Below are 21,003 nucleotides of genomic sequence, written 5' to 3' on the forward strand. Positions count from 1 at the left end.
AATTGTAGTCCCATTCTTAGCAGATCTCTCACAGTCCCAAACATAGGCTGAAAGACACTGCAAACAGACAAAGTTCCTCTCTGCCCTATCAGATTATGAGTCCCAAGGTTTTGGGGGTCACATTGATTGCCCCCTCTTGCTTAAACAAACAGTCTTAAAGTCTGCAGCTGCCTTTTCAGCTCCTTTCTATACCTTTAACTGCAAACTTTATATTATATCCTTTTGGTGACACCCTGATTTCCTGTATTCTTTTACCGATTCAACTCCAAAAGATCCATGAAATGTTACCAAGAAATAGAAAATTGAGAAAGTCAGTGTGTTTGTGAAAATATTCATATTTTTTAAAGCCATCTCTTGGGTCAGTGAACCCTGATCCATGGACATTCGAGCCACACTGAAGACTGGGCATCTGAAGGCAACATCCAGCTGAGAGACAAAGTTTCCCTCTTCCTCAGCAGCAGGCTCAGCAAAGCCAGCGTCACATGAGCTGGCAGGGACCATGTCCAGGACAGGTCGGTACATTTCCAAAACCTTGGAGACCATGGCCTGAGGCTCAGTAGGACTGACACTCTGTAGACCCGAGTTTAGGAAAAGAAAAGGGATGGACAGTGAAATGAAATGAAAAAAAATCCTCAACGTTTTAGCTTTGGGTTTAGATTTCCATTGAAAACCACAAAGGTTTCTTGAGAAATTAAAAAAATCCTTCAGCCCAGGCAGCCCGAGGTGCCGGGCTCCCTGGCAGGCCGACACCTCAGCCACCTCTTGCCTCATGGCCTAGGCTCTCAATGCTCTGCGGTTGCCTCCTCCCTTGAAGGCCCCGAGCAAAAAGAAAGAAGCACATGCCTAGCAGAAGATGGTTTTGATTCATTGACTTTTAGGTTATGGACCCAGCAGGCTTCTGCTGTGTCACTCTGCTGGCTCTTTACCTACAGCCTCCAGCACCCACACTTACCTTGCGAGCTCTAGCGCTGGCAGGCAGATGCACAGGCTGCTAGGCAGCAGCCTTGGTAGCAGCAGACATGTGTCTCTGTGGCGCAATGGGTCAGTGTGTTTTGCTGTTAATTGAAAGGATGGTGGGTTAGCTCACCCAGGGATGGCGGTAACCCCTTGCTCCTCAAGACCTGCTGGGCTCCCTCAAAGGCCACCTCAAACCCATCTCTCTTGGCCTCAGTGGTTTCAGCTCAGGCCCGAAGACTGTGCTGGATGCGACTCAGAAATCCATCTCCCAGCACCCATGCCCGGGGGCTCAGGCTTAATCCTCAAGGCCGAACGCAAAACCTTCAGCCAGGCGTGTTTTGCTCCATTCCCACCTCCACCCAAGCAGCAATGGAGAAATGTAGGAGAAACACCAGCTAGAAGATGCCTCCCTCTCACTTCTCTGTAGGCTGTGACATTATTAATATCAACTGGGACCATATAGATCATTGCTGCCACCACTGTTATATATTTGCAGCAAATATTGTGCAAAAGTTGTCGTGTGAGGTGTCTGTGAAAAGGTTATGATTTGCTGGTTATAATTATACTAGCTGTATGTGTGTACCATTTTTGTATCTGAAGTTATGAATATGGGCTATGTACTTGTATCTCAAATGTATTTGATTTCAAGTACCTTCAGTGATGTATTTGGTCAGCTTCTTGAGAAAGGACTATTCTCAGTAAGTGCCCAGTCAAGAAACGCTTCACTGACAATGGACTTTGGAAAATGCCAATCCACATCTGAGCTTTCCTGGGAACATTCAAACTAACATGTAAACAATGGCGTAGGCCTGCAAATTGAATCATGCATGGACATGTGACCTGCCCATGTGACTCCAGACTCCATTTTGCTGCTGTCATTTTCCTAGGTCAGCCCTAGGACCAATCCTATTCAACTTATTCATAAATGATTTGGAGAAAGGGGTAAACAATGAGGTGGCAAAGTTCACAGACGATACTAAACTGCTCAAGATAGTTAAGACCAAAGCAGACTGCGAAGAACTTCAAAAAGATCTCACAAAACTAAGTGATTGGGCAACAAAATGGCAAATGAAATTTAATGTGGATAAATGTCACATTGGAAAAACATAACCCCAACTATACATACAATATGATGGGGGCTAATTTAGCTACAACTAATCAGGAAAGAGATCTTGGAGTCATCATGGAAAGTTCTCTGAAGACGTAGCAACGAATTGACACATATGACCCCAAGATGAGATCATTAATACACTAACCTGAGGAGAAGGACACCCCAACACTAGTAGGGAGAGGAAATACAAAAAGGGAAGAGGAGAGAAACCCCTACTGAACATGCATTACACCTAGCGACGGCAGCAGAACAGATTATCGGCTACTCAACCCAAGAACGGGATCTGCATGTTGCTGTAGACAGATCAGTGAAAAGCTCCACTCAATTCACAGCTGCCAGCAAAAAAGTTAACATCAAGTTAGTATTCACAAGGAATGGGCTCGAGAATAACACCAAACATTTGTATACAAACCAAGGGGGAAGCCTCCAATACCCTGGGACCACCCTGCCTACTAGAGCGCTGCACACAGGATATTTTATATCTATCTTTGAGAACTGGGGAAGAAATGGGTCTAAAAAGAAACATTTGCTAATGAGAGAAAACCACTCGAATATGAAGATATTTTATATTAAGTGAGAGTAATTGGACAGCAGAAGTTCAATTAACAGACAGTAATAATTCCCCCCACACATACACACACACACCATTCACATGGCAGCAGGGAGCCCTTTGAGGAGGTGCTTTAAGAGGGTATGTGAGGGGAGTGTGGAGCAGGAAAACTTCCTGGCAGTGGGGAGGAGGCAGAAGCAGGGGCAGGCAGGTGACTGGCAGTTGGGGGTAGCAGTAGCCAGGACTGCGTAAGCTTGTGCTGGACAGTCTCCACTGCGGACTTTTTCCTCCTGTCCCCTTCCTTGCCAGCAGAGAAAGGCCACTCCAGCCGCAGCTGTGTCTCAGGGCTCTGCAAACTGCATCCATTAAGCCCCTTCTCCTTTGGGGAATGATTCAGGACAATTTCCCAAAGAAAGGAAGAAAATTTGCTGCAGGTCAAACGAGTGTGAAAATATCCCAAATCTGAGATTGTTAAATTAACACTGGAGAATTAAAGAGAAAATGGGGCAAAATCTGAAAAGGAGACTAGAGAAAGTGTCAATAATTGCTTCACCAGCACCGACCCCTCATGGAGCCCTTGCTGCTTTTACAGCTGAGAGGAAACTTCCTCTCTCTGATGCCTGGCCATGGTGGAACTGGTGACCCAGTGAAGCTGACTTGAGGCTGATGCAAGGTAAGCAAAGCTGAACCAGCTGCCCAGGGTACGGGGTTGGAAGTCAGAATGGGGGGTGGGCCTGGGTTCCCCTACATCAGTGGTTCTCAACCAGGGGTACGTGTACCCCTGAGGGGACGCAGAGAACTTCCATCAACACATCTAGTTAATTGCCTCATTTTACCACAGGCTACAGAAAAAGCCCCAGCAAAGTCTGTACGAACTGACATCCCCGCACAGAGTGACTCGTACACACGGCTCTGTGCCCCAGGCACTGACAGGGGAGCGCAGGGCTCACACCCCTGGGGTGTATGGATAATTCTCAGGTACAAGGAGACGGTTGCCAGCCCCGCGCAGTCCCCGGGCGTGGGGACAGGCAGCTGTTTCCAGATCGGACACTCGGGGCCCACAAGTGACCTGCTGCCTGACACCAGCTCCTGGACTTGCCTCTTGGGCAGGAGACCCCCCAGCCCCTCCCCCACTCTACCCCCTAACCTCCCCTCCCCGAGCTGGGGGAGAACCCAGGAGTCCTGGCTCCCAGCCCTGCCCACCCCCGTGTTTCCATAGGGCTCCACCCAACGCCCCCCCCCGAGCGGGGCAGCCCCGCGGGGCACATCGGGGGGGCACAGACGAGGCCGGGGGGAAGCAGGCGCCCGGCAGCCCCCACCGCACTGGGGGGCGCCGCGCTGCGGGGGGCGGGGCCAGGCCGAGACCCGGGACACGAGAGTTCGCGTCAGGAGCCGGAGCCTGGGGAGGGCGGGGCCGGGGATCTCTGGGGGCGGGGCGGGAGGTGTCCGATTGACCCAGGGACCCGCCCTCACCTGGGCCTGGGGGGCAACAGGTGGGGGGGGCTGAGCTGTCTGGGAGCAGCCCCACAAGCGGCAGCCTGGGGCCGCGGGGCTTTCAACCTCCCCCAACCTGCCCCCCAGTGTCCCCCCATCTGTTGTGACCCTCTCGCCAGCCCCACCCCCATCTGTGGGGATCCTTCAGCCCCCAGCATCCCCTCCCCCATTGTGTACACTCTGCCTGGCCTTTCCCTTCGCCCCGACATCCTCCTCCCCCCCGTCCTCAGCACCCCAACACCGACCTCCTCTTGCCCCACCCCCCACATCCTCCTTCCCGTCCTCAGCGCCCCACCCCTAATTGCCTCCAACCCATTTCTCATTGCTGGGCCCCACTTTCCCATCCTCCCACTCCCCAGCCCCCTCTCTCTCCGGGGTAGGGCCCCCAGTTTGGGGCACTACCCGATGTGTATCTCTACTAATTGGAGCAGTGACCTCCCCAGGGTGCCCTGGTGTTGCAGTGCCCTATTGGTGTCTCCCTCCCTCTCTCCCCACGCCATTGTGTTAGTGGCCACTTCAGGCAGTGGCCCGTTTATCATCTCCCCCCGCCCAGCACCATTGCAGCAGTGCCACCTGGTGGCCATGTGTGGCAGTGCCCTGCATGTATCCCCCCCAACCATTGCTGCAGTGACCCCAGGTGCCCAGTTTGAGTAGTAGCCTGTGTGTACCTCACCTCTTGGGGCAGTAACGTGTGGGGCCAACTAAGACAGTGCACAGTCTGTGATGTCTGGTGGCCACGTAGGGCAGTGGCCTGTATGTACCATCTCCTCTGAAGTGGTGACCACTGGTGTCTTGGTGCTAAGATGCAGCCACCTCTGGGTTACATGGTGGGACTGTTTACAGGAGAGTGCGGTCAGCCCCCCCATTCCAGGAAGTAGGGGAAAGTCTGGTGTTCGAGGCAGTGTTCCACCTTCTATTGAACTGTGATGCTCTGAGCACCTTTCCCTTCCATGAAGAAGACCCTGTGTGACTCCAAAGCTGGTCCAGTAACAGGTATCACCTCACCTGCCTTGTCTCTCTGGTATTCTGGCCAGTGTCCAACTTCCCCTTCACTGTTGGTCTTCAAACCTCCTCCAAGCCTCCCCACCCAGTCCCTTAAGATGCCAAACCTCCCCTGGAGCCCAACCCTGGGGAGGGCAGCTGAAAAACCTACGGCACCATGGAGGTGGTAGTGTCCACTGCTTCCATCTCCCACCAGCCAGGACAGACCCCACAGCACCATGGGAGTGGTCGTGTCTCCTGCTTCCATTTCCTGACAGCTGCTGCCAGGTCCAGACTTCCCATTTCTGGTGCGAGTCTGGAAGCAGGTGCTGCTGTGAGGCAGTGCCGGGAAGGGTGATCAGGAGAAAGCAGGAGGAGTAGGTGGCTCTGTGCTACTGCGGGGAGGTGCTGCCCTTGCTGTGAAAGGGCCCCGCTATTAGAGGAGATGTCATCTCCCTGCCCTGCCAGGCTCTGCACCAGCCCCTGCTTGTCACGGGAGCAGGGCTGGCTCCAGCCACCAGCGTAGCAAGCAGGTGCTTGGAGCAGCCAATTCAAAGGGACGGCCCGCCTGGTATTGGGGCAGCACGTCTGGTCTTTGGCGGAAATTCGGCGATGGGTCCCCCATTCCCTGTCTTAGTCTTTGAGCTGCCACCAAATGTCTACCAAAGAGGAAGGGAGGGAGGACTCGCCGCCGAACTGCCGCAGAAGAAGCAGTGTGGTTGAGCTGCCTCCGAAGAGCCACAGCTTTTTTTTTCTTTCTTATTTACTTTCTCCACACCGGTCATGGTTTTATAGACCTCCGTCGTATGCCCCTTTAGTCGTCTCTTTTCCAAAATGAAAAGTCCCTATCTTATGAATCTCTTCTTAGACGGAAGCTGGTCCATATCCCCTCATCATCTTTGTTGTCCTTTTCTGAATCTTTCCCATTCCAATAGATCTTTTTTGAAATTGGGGCGATGGCATCAGCACGCAGTATTCAAGATGTGGGCGTACCATGGATTGATATTGAAGCGATGTGATAGTTTCTGTCTTCTTACCTATTCCTTTCTTAATGATTCCCAACACTCTGCTGCACATTGAGTGGATGTTTTCAGAGAACTATCCACAACGACTCCCAGATCTCTTTCTCGAGTGGTAACAGCTAATTTAGACCCCATCGTTTTACAGAGATAGTTGGGATTATGTTTTCCAATGTGCATTACTTTGCACTTAACAGCACCGACATTCATCTGCCATTTGGTTGTCCCATCACCCAGTTTTGTGAGATCTCTTTGTGGCTCTTCGCAGGCTGCCTGGGACTTAACTATCCTGAGCAATTTTGTATCATCTGCAAATTTTGCCAGCTCACTGTTTACCCCTTTCCCCAGATCATTTATGAATAAGTTGAACAGTACTGCTCCCAGTACAGACACCTGGGGATAAGAGAGGGAAGATCCTCTTCTGACACTGGCAGACCAGGTGCCAGCTCATGCCAAGGCCCCTAGGCCTTACTGAAAAGTGACAGACGCATGGCTGGAAACTAGTCTTGCTCACTTGTTTGTTAGTGTTGTTAAAACAAGAATTAGATTCATAAAAATGTGTTTACCGTTTATGACAAGCTCGTGAGTTGCTCCATGCATTCTTCTCACCTATAATAGCCATAGCCCATATGGTAAGGTGATATATAAGCATTGGCACTAAAGTTGTAAACCCCCTTGCCGCCAACCCACCACCAGTCAAGAGAGAAGCATTACCAACTGTGAAACGCTAGTTTACCAGAGGAGGCATCATCTCCTTTCCAAAAAGAGAAGGCCTTGACTGAGACATCAGACAAGCCACTGTCGATCATCCGTGGACAAAAGACTTGGTTGATTGCTCCCCTCACACGCCCATGAGGAGGCAGAGACCAGCACAAATACTTGCCCCCATCAGCTTGAGCTCTGGGGGAATGGAATAAAAATACCTATCAGGAAGAAACTGTTGGCATCCCGCCCCCAGGATGCTGCTTGGACTTCAGGGAGACAGCACGCCGTCTAAGCATACGAAAAGAATCCCGGCTGCTTGGCTAAGGTTAGCCCTAAAGGACTTACAGAGCTTGCATGTTGTTACAGCAGCTTCAACACCTGGGTGGCAAGATAGAGTCAGGATGCCCAAGGAGAATGTCTATGACTCCATGTTAAGGCTATTCTAGTGCCTGAGAAATTCACACTTGGTACATAGTGGGTGAGATCAAAATGTGGAACACAGAACCATGAGGAGCCCCACAGCCTTAGGGTTATGCTATTCGATCTCTTTCAGGGTATGTTTTGGTTCCTGAGAGGTAAAAGGCTGCTCTGTGTGTGTGTGGTGTTATGGAGTGAGGTAGCAAAGGTTGGTGTTGCAGAGGTGGTGAATATGCCACAAAAATTGGGCCCCCCCCACTGCCAATCCCAGCTCTGGTCCCAGAGTCCAGAATTTGCATAAACCCACCTGCTGACCTGTGACTAAGAATTTTGCCCTGCTAACTCTTCCAGCAAAACAGGCCAAAGAAAGTCTATGCAAGCACTGTACCGCAGCCCCCGTGCTCTTTTCGGTTCCTTCCCACAGAACTTTCACTGCATACCGGTCCAGTTCCTTGCTGTTGCTTGTCTAAGAGCTGCATGCATATGCTAGACCGTACCCTGTGCTGATTCCCGACTTTTGTGCTCCATACAGCCTTGCCCGTCCGTGTCTCTGTGGCGCAATGGGTTAGCGCGTTCGGCTGTTAACCGAAAGGATGGTGGTTCGAGCCCACCCGGGGACGGCGATGAGCCTGTGCTACTTCTTTGCTTCCCCGAGGCCTGCAGGGAGCCTCCAAAGTCCCATCTTGCTGCCTCTTGGCCTCAGTGCTTTCAGCTGGTGGCCCAAAGAGCGTGCTGGATGCCATTCAGAAACCCGTCTCCCAGCAGCCGTGCCGGAGGCTCAGGCTTAATCCTCGAGGCCGAGCACAAAAACTTCCAGCCGGGAACATTTTGCTCCCTTCCCGCCTCCGCCAAAGCGGCAAGGGAGAAGGGGACGAGACACGCCTGTTCAAAGACGCCTCCCTCCCACTTCCCTGTAGGCTGTGCAAAGCTCTTGGCCTGCCTCATGCCGCATCAGGAAAGAGCAGCCATGCTGCCCAAGCCTGAGTCACGTGCGCAGCCTGGCCCGCCCCGGCTGACGGCGCGCAGAGCCACGCGAGTCAATGGCAGGTCGAGTCGGTAGCCTCGGCTCTTTCCCCTGACAGCCACACAGCGCTGCCCAGCGCCCCGAGAGCCTCCCTCGTGTTCTCCCGCAGCCCGCCGGGGTGGGTGGGAAAAGGGGACCAGGAAGCACTGCAGCCTCATTCTGGGACAGGAGGCCCTTGCCACACCCAGACCTCCGTCTTGCCTTCAGCCCAGGCAGCCAGGGAGCTCTCTGGCAGGCCACCGCCTCAGCCACCTCTTGCCGCTCTGCTGGTCACCGCCTCGCCGGAAGGCCCAGAGGGAAAAGAAACAAACGCACACGTAGCAGAGGATGGTTTCGATCCATCGACCTCTGGGTTATGGGCCCAGCACGCTTCCGCTGCGCCACTCTGCTGGCTCTGCACAGCCCTGCCACCCAGCCGGCACTATCCAGATCAGTGCCTTACGCGCTCTCGTGCTGGCAGGCGGATGCGCAGGCTGCTAGGCAGCTGCCCTGGTCACAGGATTTTACAGCGTCTACAGGGTAAAAGGGATCTCTTTGGGGTTTGGACCCCACCGGGAGCTGGGTAGCTGAGCGCCGGAGACGGGAGCACTTCTTAAACTGTTCTCAGTTAAGCCTTCAGCTGGTGGGGGACGAGGTTCAGCCTTGGATCCGTGTCTGCAGCAGGCAAGCGCCTCTGGCTCAATCGGCCCCCCTCGCTGTCTCAGCAGACTAAAACCCGGAGCAAACGCACACGCCTTGCAAAGGAAGAGGAGCCGGGATCTCGAACAAATGTCAACATTTTATTAAGATGACGTTCAAAGAAAAAAAAAGGCTACGGTACAGCGTTTAGGCGCAGAAGTTTCTGGTGATCAGGGAACAACGTACAGATTACCCAGGGGGTGCGAAGTTCGGTTTAAGATCGGGTGGCATAAGGAATACATAATCTGCAATAGCCCCGACTGGGGGTAAAAGGTTAACGTACAGACACTGAGTTAGGAGGGTATGTTGTCCATGTGAGGGCTCTGTTCAGGTGTGGAGTATAACGAGCGGATACGACGATGAGGATGGATTGACCCGCATTTGGTGAGTTTGAACGTTCAGTGTTTTTTAATCTTTTCCACAATCTAGTTTAAGCAGGGTCGCTATGAACTCTACCCTGCCATCTGTTGGTGATCTGTTGTAAAGGCCTTTTGAGGCTGCTGTCATTTGCATGGTTCCACCCACCCCGGATTGCATGATGGGAGTGCTTGTCCAAAGGGTCATTTCAGCTGCTGTGGGATCCCCAGTCTCTTTGTTATTGGGGCAGGAGTAATGCAGTGTATTTCGCTGTTCGTTTTGGATCAAGGAGAGAGTAACTGTAGCTGGCATTTGAGGCCTGAGAGCTTCACCCTCGCCTGAAAAGTACTCATCATTAAGGGGTCTGGGTTCCCAATGCCCAAGGCTTGTGGGAGACTGGAATGGATGTTTGTTTGGCTATTGGCAGCCTGTGGCTGTGCCTGCGCCTCCTGGTTAGGTTCCTGCCGTCCCTAGTGTGTAAAGACAGATGTTTTTGAATCTCTTTGAGTTGTTGTTAGTGGTGCAGTTGTTTGCCTTCAGCTTATGCCATCTGATGTCTTTCAGGGTGTGTTTTGGTTCTGAGAGGTAAAAAGCAGCTGCTGTGTGTGTGTGTGGTGTTACGGAGTGAGGTAGCAAAGGTTGATTTGCAGAGGTGGTGCATGTGCCACAAAAGTTGTGGGGGCCCACCCCTGGCTCTGGTCCCATTTGCATTAATCTGCAAAATTTTCTTGATTTGTGAGTGGTGGAGAGCCTTTTCCCCAACTATGGAGTAGTTTTCCCCTTGTAGTGTGGAAAAGAGATCACTGCCTAGCCCTTTAAGAATACCTGAAAACTGCATTTAGTCATTAACCACTTTTTATCTATGGCTAGTTCTAAACATGGGTTAGAAATTTTAAACACTCTATTTTTAAACTGGAGAGACACAAAGGACATAAAATGTGCATTTCAAGATTTCATAAGAAATCCATAGCACTAAGTGCAAATATTTTTTGTCAATCTCTCTTATTTCACCCCATTTTGGAAACCATGTCCCTTGCCTAACGAGATTTATGTAGGTTGGGGTGAGTCCCGAAATCATGAACCGCTAAGTTCCGTTCTACTGTCCTTGATTCATATCACCGGAATAACTGCACTTTATTACCACTGCCCTAATAAGAAAGAGACTGAGGATCCCACAGCAGCTGAAATGATCCTTTGGACAAGCACCCCCATCATGCAATCCGGGGTGGGTGGAACCATGCAAATGACAGCAGCCTCAAAAGGCCTTTACAACAGATCACCAACAGATGGCAGGGTAGAGTTCATTCTCACCCTGCTTACATCCTCCCCCCAGCCAAGAATTGGTGGTCCTGATAAATCAGATTCTCTATTATACCAACTCATTGGTATTGAATGCAAAGTGATGGCTAGCAAAAGTTGTCACCCATCTCTGCTTTGTAGCATCCAGCTTAGCCCTTGTTAACACATAAGTCAGTGGATTTTTCTCTGTCCACACCTGAAACTGAGCACCACACAAGTAGTCTCGAAATTTCTCAGTGATGGCCCATTTCAAGACCAAGAACTGCAGCTGGTGGATGGGATAGCGAGTTTCGCTATCAGACAGTCCTCAGCTGGCAAAGCCTACAGATTTACATTTCCTTCTACTTCCTGGTACGGGACTGCTCCCAGACCTTCCACACTAGTATCAGCATGCAGGATAAACGGTTTGTTTGGGTTAACAAGGACTAGGACTTGCACAAGAATCAGGCAAATAATGATTTCCCGTAAATCCCTGTCACTTCTCTCATCCCTCCATGTCCCAAATGGAGAAGAGAGGAGCCCTGCCCATGTCCCAGGCCAGGAACACTCGGGTGTGGTGGGGGAATGATGTGTTCATGACTCAGTCCAGGTTTGCTAGTGCTGCAGAGAAGAAGAGTTCCTTTCTCAGTCTAGGTCAACTGGAATTGTTGCAGTAGGGGAGAGATGTCTGTCATCTGGTTCTTAGATGCTTTGGTAAGAGGGGACAGGCAGAGGCTTTTTTCTTCCCTCTGCAGCTCAAATTGCACACTTCTCTGCTTTTTGCTCCAGCTTGATTTCTCTCTTGCATCTCAATTTTCTCTGTCCTGGTCTCATTCCAGAGCATTCACAGCCCAATTCTCTATCCTAACCCTGAGTCTTCTACTGCACCCTGAATGTCTCATTCTAACCCCACCCCAGAGTCTGCACCCCCAGAGCCAGTGCCTTCATCCCTCTGCACTCCAACTCTCTGTCCCATGTAGCCTGATTTAGGGTGTACTAATAATATTAATTTGGATAATTTGATGAAAATTTAATTTATTAGCTTACATTTAATTTAATTTAATTGAGTTACAGAGTTACAGTTCCATTACTGCTATTCAGAAGATACATATGGCATTATATGCAACAAAGTTTTGGTGAATATACTCACAGCCTTCCTTGATAACCTGGTGGTAAGAGACACAGGACCAGCCTTGCAGTTCAGGTTTCTCAATTCTTAATTGAAAGATGCAGTGCTTAGAAAAAGCTGGTGTTACTTAGGGTTTACTTGAATATGTTAAACTTTAGAATCAAAACATAATAAACAAATAATAACAACTTAGGGAAACCGAACTTAGCCTAGTTCCCTTGAAACTTAAAGTTTAAGGACAAGTACAGCCTACTGATAGTACATATAGAGAGAGTGGAGGAAGTAAGTCAGAATGATAGAGCAAAGTGCTCTAGCGAGGTGGGTTACCTCTTTTATAGGGCACAAGGGCTGGAAATCCTTCCTCCTATGCCCAAATTTCATTCCTCACCCACAAAACATTAGGGTACATTTACTGCATAGGCTAGTATGTTTGTGCTTGGTGATGACATGTACATATGCACATAAGTTAACGTTGTGGTGTACCTGTTAAATCTGTGGGTATAACACTGAAAAAAACCCTATGCCATTCTCCATTGTCGATTGGTCTAGGTAAAGGTCTTGGACAGGCTTGGGTACTTATCTAACAATGGCTCTTTGCTCCTCTCCCTTCAGGCTCAGGGGTCAAGGATGGGCAGGACTCCAGGCTCTGCTTGAGGGATCCTGGCACAGGGGCTGGTGGGGGAGAAAGGATTGTAGATTCTCTGGAGAGGAGGTAATAAGTGAAGGGGTGTGACGAACTGGGAAAGTTCTTAATGTTTTCTCTGAATACTGTGTTGGTGCCTCAGTGTCCCCTAGGCAGTTCTTAAGTATCTGGCAGAGCAAAGGGCCAGTGCACCTAAATGCCTGACACTCTGTCTCTTAGCAACTGATGGCCTGGGCCCCTCCTCTGCAAAGGTGCCAGCTGAAGGTGTTGGAGACAAAGGGATCAGGTGACCTCCTGGCCCCAGGAAAGGAGCTGAGCAGAGAGGAGGGGCTGGGAGGGGTTGTTAGTCTGGAGCTGGCTGAGGGCAGACATGGGGGTCTGGCTCACTGACCCCCAGAATGGACCCGGCCGAGGGGTCCGGTTCTCTGTACCTACAAGCTCTGTTTTAGACCCTGTTCCTGTCATTGAATAAACCTCTGTGTTACTGGCTGGCTGAGAGTCACGTCTGACTGCAAAGTGGGGGTGCAGGACCCGGTGGCTTCCCCAGGACCCCGCTGGGGTGGACTTGCTGTGGGAAGCGCACGGAGGGGCAGAGGATGCTGAATGCTCCAAGGAGAGACCCAGGAGGTGAAGCTGTGTGAGCTTCTTGCCCTGAACAAGTCTGCTCCAAGGGAGAGGAGGCTCCCCAAAGTCCTGCCTGGCTTGGTGGGGAGGAGTTCCAGAGCATCGCCCAGGGACTCCATGACAAGGGGCATTTTTGATTCTTACCCTGCTTCAATGTCCCCAGGGCTAGAATTCTGCTTTCCATAGGGCCAAATGAGGGGGTGAAGCCATTTGGCTAATGAAAACCAGTGCTCCAGGTGAGGTTTGAACTCACAACCTCAGCATAGCTCCTCTCAGCACTGCCCTATAAGTACTGTGAGCTAACCAATTGTGCCACTGGAGCACCTGTTAACTGCTATTCTCCCTAGGTTGATAAAGGCGAGGAGTGACCCCAAAACATTCTCAGTGAGGTTGAGAGCAGGTATCAACAAGCATTGTACTTGGTGGGGTGGATTCTTCTTAAGGCTTCCAGGCCCCATTTGACCCTTTTATTCTTCCCTGTGTAATAACAGAGCTGATTAAGACTCACTGTAGAGTCTTGCTGCAGACCAACAGATCTGAAATCACTGATCACCAGGTCTAAGCATTAGTCCTGCTTTGGGACAGTGTCTCTCATCCAACAAACTGCCCAGTCTGCGCTAGCAGTGAGGCTCCCTCACTAACAGCTGAAATCAGGGAGAGCTGTGTGAAGTGCAGGGCCCCAGGGGTGCCTGAACAGGGGCGAACAACACCCCAGGACTTTTAAAAATGGGAGGGCTCTGCCTTGCCACTTTGTAATGACCATAAGGGTGAGTGAGGGTGGGGAGGGGGCCGAGAGCAGTGAGCAGGAGGAGGGGTCTTGGGGGAAGAGGCAGCATAGGAGTGGAGGTGAACTGGGGCAGGGGGCTGGGGGGTGCAGGAAGAGGGCTGCCCGCAGCAAGTAATGGGGGTGGGGGCATGCAGGGGAACTGCTCCCTGTCCCAGCTCACCTCTGCTCCGTCTTCTCCCCTGAGCACGCTGCCCCCGCTCTAATTCTCCTCCCCTCCCAGGCTTGCCGCACTAAACAGCTGATTAGCACAGCAAGTCTGGGAGGCAGGAGAAGTGGAGCGGCGCCAGCGTGCTCAGGGGAGAAGGCAGAGCGGAGGGGAGCTGGGGTGGGGAGCTGCCGCAGGGGGGGCTGCCTGGCTCTTTGCCATGGTCCCTGCTCCACCCCAGCCCTGCCCCCCCTGCCCCTGCACTCACTGCATGGTCCACTCCTCTGGCTCCCAGCCATGCTGCCGGCGAGTGCTGTGGGGCGGTTCCCCCCTCCCCGCAAACTTGGGAGCCAGGGGAGCAGAGCAGGCTGAGGCCCCAGGCCTGCATGGGGGGAAGCAGAGAGGGGCTGGTCCCAGGCCTCTGTGGGGGACAGGGGGCTGGCTACTTCCTGCAGGAAGTGGAGTGACCCGGCCCCAGCCTGCTATTGCACAATCCCCAGCCATGCTGCACAGCGTGCCCCGAGAGGGAGTGGGGGGCCAAGCAGATGATCCAGCACGAGGGGGTCATTCTCACTGGTAGCTGTCCAGTGGCAGTGAGTTCAACAGGCCTTGGCACATGCTGTGTGGGGCAGGAGGTCCTTGTATTTGGAGCAGTGGGAGTGAACTGCGTGCAGTTGTGTCTCTGAGCACAACTGTGAATGTTATGGTGTGTGTGTGGGCGTTATTGTGAGTGTGGCTGGGGGTGTGAATGTTTCTCTCTTTGGGGGTTGGACTAACATGTCCCTCTGGGTGTGTTGTGTATGAGTGTTCTTGGGATTGGGTGAGTCCCTTTCTCTCTGTGTGTGTGTGTGTGTGTGTGTGTGTGTGTGTGTGTGTGTGTGTGTGTGTGTGTGTGTCACTTGCTGCAGAATACAAAATCCTGCAAAGCCATTTCCTACTGGTTAGCATAGTAACACACTGATACAGTGTCACAGATGCACACACACAGAGCAGGGCTCAGCAGAGGGCAGCAGGGACACACACGTCTCCCCTGGGCCAGCTTGGACAATTGTCCATCACTACTCAGCACAGTGCTGGTGCCCCCACATGGGGGTGGGCAGTGACCGGGCGGGGGGGCAGATATGCTGGATCATGAACTGGAGCATGAACTGTTGAGGGTGAATTCCCACTTCGTCAGCTAGATTCAGAAGGAAGCACTTTGGGAAAATCAGTCAAGGCCCTTAGCAGAGCTGGGACACGGACCCAATGACCCCTGCACCACCCTGGGAGGGCAGTGGGGTTTAGTGGTCAGAGCAGGGAGGGGGCTGGGCACCAGGACCCCTGGGTTCTATCCTTGGCTCTGGAAGTGGAAGGGGTCTAGAGCAGGGGGACTGGGATCCAGGACTCCTGGGTTCCATAGGGGAGACTGTTTTTCCCTGTGCTTCCCTCCCTAGAGATCCCAGCCCAGCCCCCTAGTGGAGACTGAGCAGGAGTGGGGGGAGTTGTTCTCCCACTCTGGAGTTATGATTCAAACTCCTCCCCCAGGGACTGTGACATCACAGAATCTGCCCCCCTAACACAGAGAAAACTAGTGGGGTTAGGAGGGTTCTAGCTGCACCCACCAGACAACCCTGGTCATTGCAAGAAACCCCCAAACCTACTTGCACCCACAAAACACCCTCTCAGGGTATACACCCCCTGCTAGGACAGGACCTCTTGCTCCCACCCCTTTTCTTATCACCACAAGCTGCTCCCAGCCAGGCACCACACCCCATTCACACACCTTTTGTCACTACGTAGCTCAGTGGCAATCACTGCCCTGAAGTGACTCCGATGCAGGCACTCCCCACACGAACTCCCCACACCGGATTCTGTCCACACACAGAGAATTCTCTCTGCCCGGCTCCTTCGGTTCATCTCGCTGCTCTCCCTACTGCCGCCAGACACTGCTCATCTGCATAACCCCGCCCATGGACACGTGACACCTTCTGTCCTGCTGGTTTCAAGTGAGTGAGTTGCCCTTGGGGAGTGAGCAGGTCACAGCAGGTCACAGCCCCAGTGCACGTCACAGCCCCAGCCAGGGCCGGCTCCAGGCACCAGCTCAGCAAGCAGGTGCTTGGGGCAGCCAAGGGCAAGGGGCGGCACGTCGGGCTCTTCGACAGCAATTCGGCGACAGGTCCCTCAGTCCCTCTCGGAGGGAAGGACCTGCCACCGAATTGCTGCCACAGAAGAAGGCGGTGCAGTGGAACTGCTGCCGATTGTGATCGGGGCTTTTTTTTCATTTTCCCGCCACTTGGAGTGGCAAAAACCGTGGTGCCGGCTCTGGCCCCAGCACATGTCACAGCTCCAGCACACGTCACAGCACGTCACAGCCTGGGGCAGAGAGATATTGGGGGAGGAGATGGGGGTAGGGAGATACCCAGGCCCATAGACCCATAGGGGCAGGGGATATTGGGGTCAGGAGGAGAGGAGAGGGGGTTGGCAGAGACCCAGCCTGGGGTGCAGGGGAAATGGGGTGGGGTGGAGGGAGGTGGGGAACAGAACAGACACATGTGGTTGGTGAAACGTTGGTCCAAGGAAACTGAGTCACTCCCAGGACATGCTGTGCAGGGGGGAGCACAGGGGCAGGGAGAGAGACCCAGCCCCACAGAGCCCAAGAGGGATATTGGGGGCAGGGGAGGGGATGGAGGGATGAGAGACCCAGGGCCATACAACTCCCCTGGCTCCCAAGTTTGGGGGACGAGGGGAACCACCCCACAGCACTCGCTGGTGGCATGGCTGGGAACCAGGGGAGTGGACCAGGCTGGGGCTGGGTCACTCCACTTACCATGCAGTGAGTGCAGGGGCAGGAGGGCGGGACTGGGACGGAGCAGGGGCAGGGGCCATTGGGAAGAGCCAGGCAGCCCCCCCTGCAGCATCTCCCCACCCCAGCTCCCCACTGCTCTGCCTTCTCCCCTGAGCATACCGGCACTGCTCCACTTCTCCTGCCTCCCAGGCTTGTGGTGCCAATCAGCTGTTTAGTGCAGCCAGCCTGGGAGGGGAGGAGAATTAGAGCGGGGGCGGTGTGCTCAGGGGAGAAGACAGAGCAGAGGTGAGCTGGGACAGGGAGCGGTTCCTCTGCATGCCCCCGCCCCCATTACTTGCTGCGGGCAGCCCTCTCCCCGCACCTCCCCAACCCCCTCCCCAGCTCACCTCCACTCCACTGCCTCCTCTGAGTGTGGCTTTTGGTTCCCCCAACCACTTGGCACCCTACGTGGCTGACTAGTTCGCCTAGTGGTTGCACCGATCCTGGACACTGCCTGTCAGCAGGATTCCTCCTCCTCCTCCTCAGTGAGATTAAATCTCCGCACCTAGACAGCCGGTCCATCTGCTGCACCACAATCCCCCATGCCTGAGACCCCCTGCCAAAGCCCTGCACCCGGCTCCAGAGAATTAAGTCTCACATCTCACTGGGAACTCGACTTCTTGTGCCCAGAGAGTCTCGGCCCCCCTCAGTAGCTGACCTGAGAAACACAGTGTCTGCAAAAGCAGCAAAGAGTCGTGTGGCACCTTATAGACTAACAGACGTATTGGAGCATGAGCTTCCGTGGGTGAATCCCCACTTTGTCAGATGTATCAGTGTCTGTCTTTTCCAAAGAAGTGCCTGGAGGGCCTTTTCTTATGTGGCCTAATGGATAAGGCATCTGACTTCGGATCAGGGGATTGAGGGTTCGAGTCCCTTCGTGGTTGTGCTTTGCCAGTTTTACCTTTAGGCTAAAAGTCCTGCTCCCTTCAGGGCTGGAACCTCTTCTTGGCTGCTCAGGCCAATGCTCTGGCTTCAGCTAGAGCCCTGGGAAGGAGTTGGGGGATGGGTGTCACAAAGGCTGGGGCAGGAGTCCCAGGTGCTTCCAGTCTAGCCTTTGCCATTCCTGACTTGCCAAAGAAAATGGGCGGCTGCCCGGGCTAGTGTGTAGAGCAGTTTCCCTCTTCCAAATGTGCGCCAGTCTCTGTGCTTGAGGGGGTTTGCTACATAGCACCTTGGGAGCCTGGGTGTTTCTCTGCTTCTCACCAGCTGGGAAAAAGCCTCTTGGGGAAAAATCTCCTGCCCCACTGCAAAAGTGAGCACCTTGAGTGGGACCAGTCAGAGGCCCCACCATGGGGGCTGGCCCTGCTTTCCTACCATCTTGTGATGTTGGCCATAGAGCATCAGCAGCTGCCCTGCATGCTGGTGAACTTCAGTGGGTGTTTGGCATGGCAGGGAGCAGCCTGGCTGGGTGATTTTGTGCCTGTCTGAAGGCCACACATAGGCATGGTCCTGCCCTCCTCTAGCCCTGACCTCAGTTGCTCTGTGGCTTTTAAGCCTTCCCTTGGAGCTGTCAGCACCAGCTGCCTCTGCTCTAGGTGCCCAGAGGAGGAGAGGTGTGCTGGGTCACTTTTACAGATGCCCCTTCCCTGGTACTGCCCTTGCTCAGCTGCACAGAGGAGTTTTCATCCCCAATCCCTGCCTAGCAGCCCTCTGGCACCATTCCTGAGGGCTGCCCTGCCTCACTTTCTTCCCACCATGTTGGGAAAGACAGTTCTCATCATTAAAGGTCAGGTGGACCAACTAGGGGCAGAAGCCCATTCTGTTTTCCTACTGCAGAGCCCAAGATCAGTAACTTAGCTTGGGTGCAGGCACTGCTGTGCTCCCAGAAAACAAGCCACCCCTGCACAAAGGGGAATGAAAGGGCCTGCCAAAGCCTGGGATTGAACCAGGGACCTTTAGATCTTCAGTCTAATGCTCTCCCAACTGAGCTACTTTGGCATCTACATGACAGTGTTTTGGCCTGTTGCTTCTCTGTCTGGGATGTTTTTGTCAGCAGTTGCACACAAAAAGGAGAGGAAAACAAACGGCTGCTCCATACCCCCACCGGAGGAACCCGGCACCGTTAGCTGTGGTGAGTAAGAAGTGGCTGTTGGCTGGCAGGGCCTGTCCCCCAGGAGCTGGAACAGCAGCTGCCGCCTCCCCCTCGGCTCCAGGCTGTGGGAAATGCTCATTGCCTGGCTGCATGGGCGGATGCTGCTCCGTGCTCTGGAGAGCGTCTGTATTGCTCTGTCAACCCCCCGTCTTCACTGAGCCAGTCTGGTAAGGTCCCAAGTGCCCCCTCCGGCCTGGCAGCTGAGAGTCTGTGCAGACATCAACCCCCTGCCAGCCCCAGAGCCAGCAGCAGCGCCAGCCCCCCCCAGCACCACAGGGGCACTCAATGCACTTCCTGTGGGGAAATGGCTCCTTGGCGTCCAGCTGCTAGAGTGAGAGCCAGGAGAGAGCAGTGTCTGGCTCACCTTGGGGGAGAGAAGAGACCTGATGAGTGCGGATCTCCCTCAGCCTCCCCCGCAATGCTGGTCAGTTGTATTGTCACTGTAATAGTCAGCGCTTCCCTTCAGGACTGGCCCTAGAGGATCCAGGGTCTGTGACAAATCCCCCCTTTTCTCCCCAGGCCCTGCCCCCAGCCCTCCCCTTCCCTTCCCCCAAGTCCCCACTCGTCCCATCTCTTCCCATCCTGCACTTTCCTGCCCCATTCCTCTCCCACCCCCACCTCTTCCCATCCCTGCTCCTCCCCCTCCCCACCCAGTGCCTCCTGCACCCCACTGAACAGCTGATCACTGGCAGGTGGGAGGTGCTGAAGGGGAAGAGGAGGAGCTTGTCAGCAAGGCCTGTAGTGGGTGGGGGAGGAGCTGGCTGCCAGTGAGTCCTGAGCACCTATTTTTTCTCTGTTGGTTCTGCAGCCCCATAGCTCCCATGGAGTCGCTGACTTGGCTTCCTTCGCACTCTAGAGAGAGGAGCAGAACCAGGGCCCTGGCTGATCTATGGGGCACCAGGTGAGTGGCAGAGGCTTCAGGTGCTGAGAGTTTGCCTGACCCCTCAGGGACACAGTGTGAGGTGGTGCCCCAGGGATCTCTATGAAAGGAGCAGAACAGGATTTACTTGGGGTGGGGAGAGAATTGAGAGTGTCTCAGGGGGTTGTACAGAGGTATTGCCCGGGTGAGAGACTGGTTAAAACACAGGCCTCGCTGTGAGCAGGATTTGAACCTGCACAGGGGAACCCTATTGGATTTCAACTCCAATGCCTTAACCACTCGGCCATCACAGCTGGGAGCACAAAACTTTCCCTATGCCAGAGAAACTGGTAAAGAATCACAATGACCAGGTGTGAAGTCATCTGAACTACAGAATTCCCACCGCAAACCTGCTCCCAAAGCACAGGGGGGATTTGGGGTTTGTTCTCTTTGCTTAGCCATGTGCAGTCACACAGAGAGCGCGTTTAAAAGTCTCCCCTCCCACAGAGCGGGAATGGGAAATGATTCTCAACTTGAAGCCTGATGTAGGGTGACCAGACGTCCCGATTTTATCAGGACTGTCCCGATATTTGCTTGTTTGTCCCACGTCCCGACCGATGTTTGGTTTGGACACTGGACAAACAAATAATTTTGCCCTCTGCTCCAGCACACAAGCAGAGTCCAGAGGGACACTTGCCCCCCGCACCCTGACTCCTCCCTCTCCTTCCCTCATTGGATCCCTCCCCAAATCCCGGCCCTGGCCCTGCCCCCAGCCTCCCTCCTCACTGCCCCATTGGATCCCTCCCCAAATCCTCGCCCTGGCCCTGTCTCTTCCCCAAGCACGCGGCATTCCTCCTCCCTCCCAGGTGTGCACACGGGCCATGGCCATGGCCGGGAGTGCAGCGCGGAAGCTGCTTCAGCCCTGCTGCCTGCATGGCAGCGCAGTGGGACTGGGGGCAGCACGGAGCAGGCAGGACCCAGGTGGGCGGGGGGCAGAGACACACGTGGGGCAGACACACTCCTGTTGGGAGCTGCCTGGTTCACCCCTTGCCCGGGAGCTGCAGAAGGGCCCAGGAGCACTGCTCAGCTGCAGAGCTCGGAGCCCAGGCTGGGCCCAGGAGCGAGGGGATGGGGGAGCTGGGGGTGTAGCGGGGGTTGGAGCCGAGAGCTGGTTGGAGATGGGGCTGTGCCACTGCCGCTTGGCGGCAGGGGGGGCCCTCTGGCTTTTTTTTTTGCTCCACCCCCCGCGTCCTGATATTTCATCTTTGACATCTGGTCACCCTAGCCTGATATGAAGGAGGATGTCTGGACCAAGGGGCCAGGGACTGG

The 21,003-nt window shown here is 53.8% G+C and overlaps 4 non-coding genes across 4 annotated transcripts; 1 reads left to right on the forward strand and 3 right to left on the reverse strand.

The window, feature by feature from the left end:
- The first annotated feature begins 7,780 nt into the window (after positions 1-7,780).
- On the forward strand, positions 7,781-7,854 carry TRNAN-GUU. Its single transcript has one exon. It is a non-coding gene; the product is annotated as a tRNA-Asn (tRNA).
- Positions 7,855-8,576: 722 nt separating this feature from the next.
- On the reverse strand, positions 8,577-8,648 carry TRNAM-CAU. The gene has a single exon. It is a non-coding gene; the product is annotated as a tRNA-Met (tRNA).
- A 9,940-nt stretch (positions 8,649-18,588) lies between these two features.
- TRNAF-GAA lies at positions 18,589-18,661 on the reverse strand. Its single transcript has one exon. It is a non-coding gene; the product is annotated as a tRNA-Phe (tRNA).
- A 1,245-nt stretch (positions 18,662-19,906) lies between these two features.
- TRNAS-UGA lies at positions 19,907-19,988 on the reverse strand. The gene has a single exon. It is a non-coding gene; the product is annotated as a tRNA-Ser (tRNA).
- Positions 19,989-21,003: the final 1,015 nt, after the last annotated feature.

Source organism: Gopherus evgoodei, unplaced genomic scaffold (genome assembly GCF_007399415.2).
Source record: "Gopherus evgoodei ecotype Sinaloan lineage unplaced genomic scaffold, rGopEvg1_v1.p scaffold_146_arrow_ctg1, whole genome shotgun sequence".
In the NCBI taxonomy this organism is placed as follows: Eukaryota; Metazoa; Chordata; order Testudines; family Testudinidae; genus Gopherus; species Gopherus evgoodei.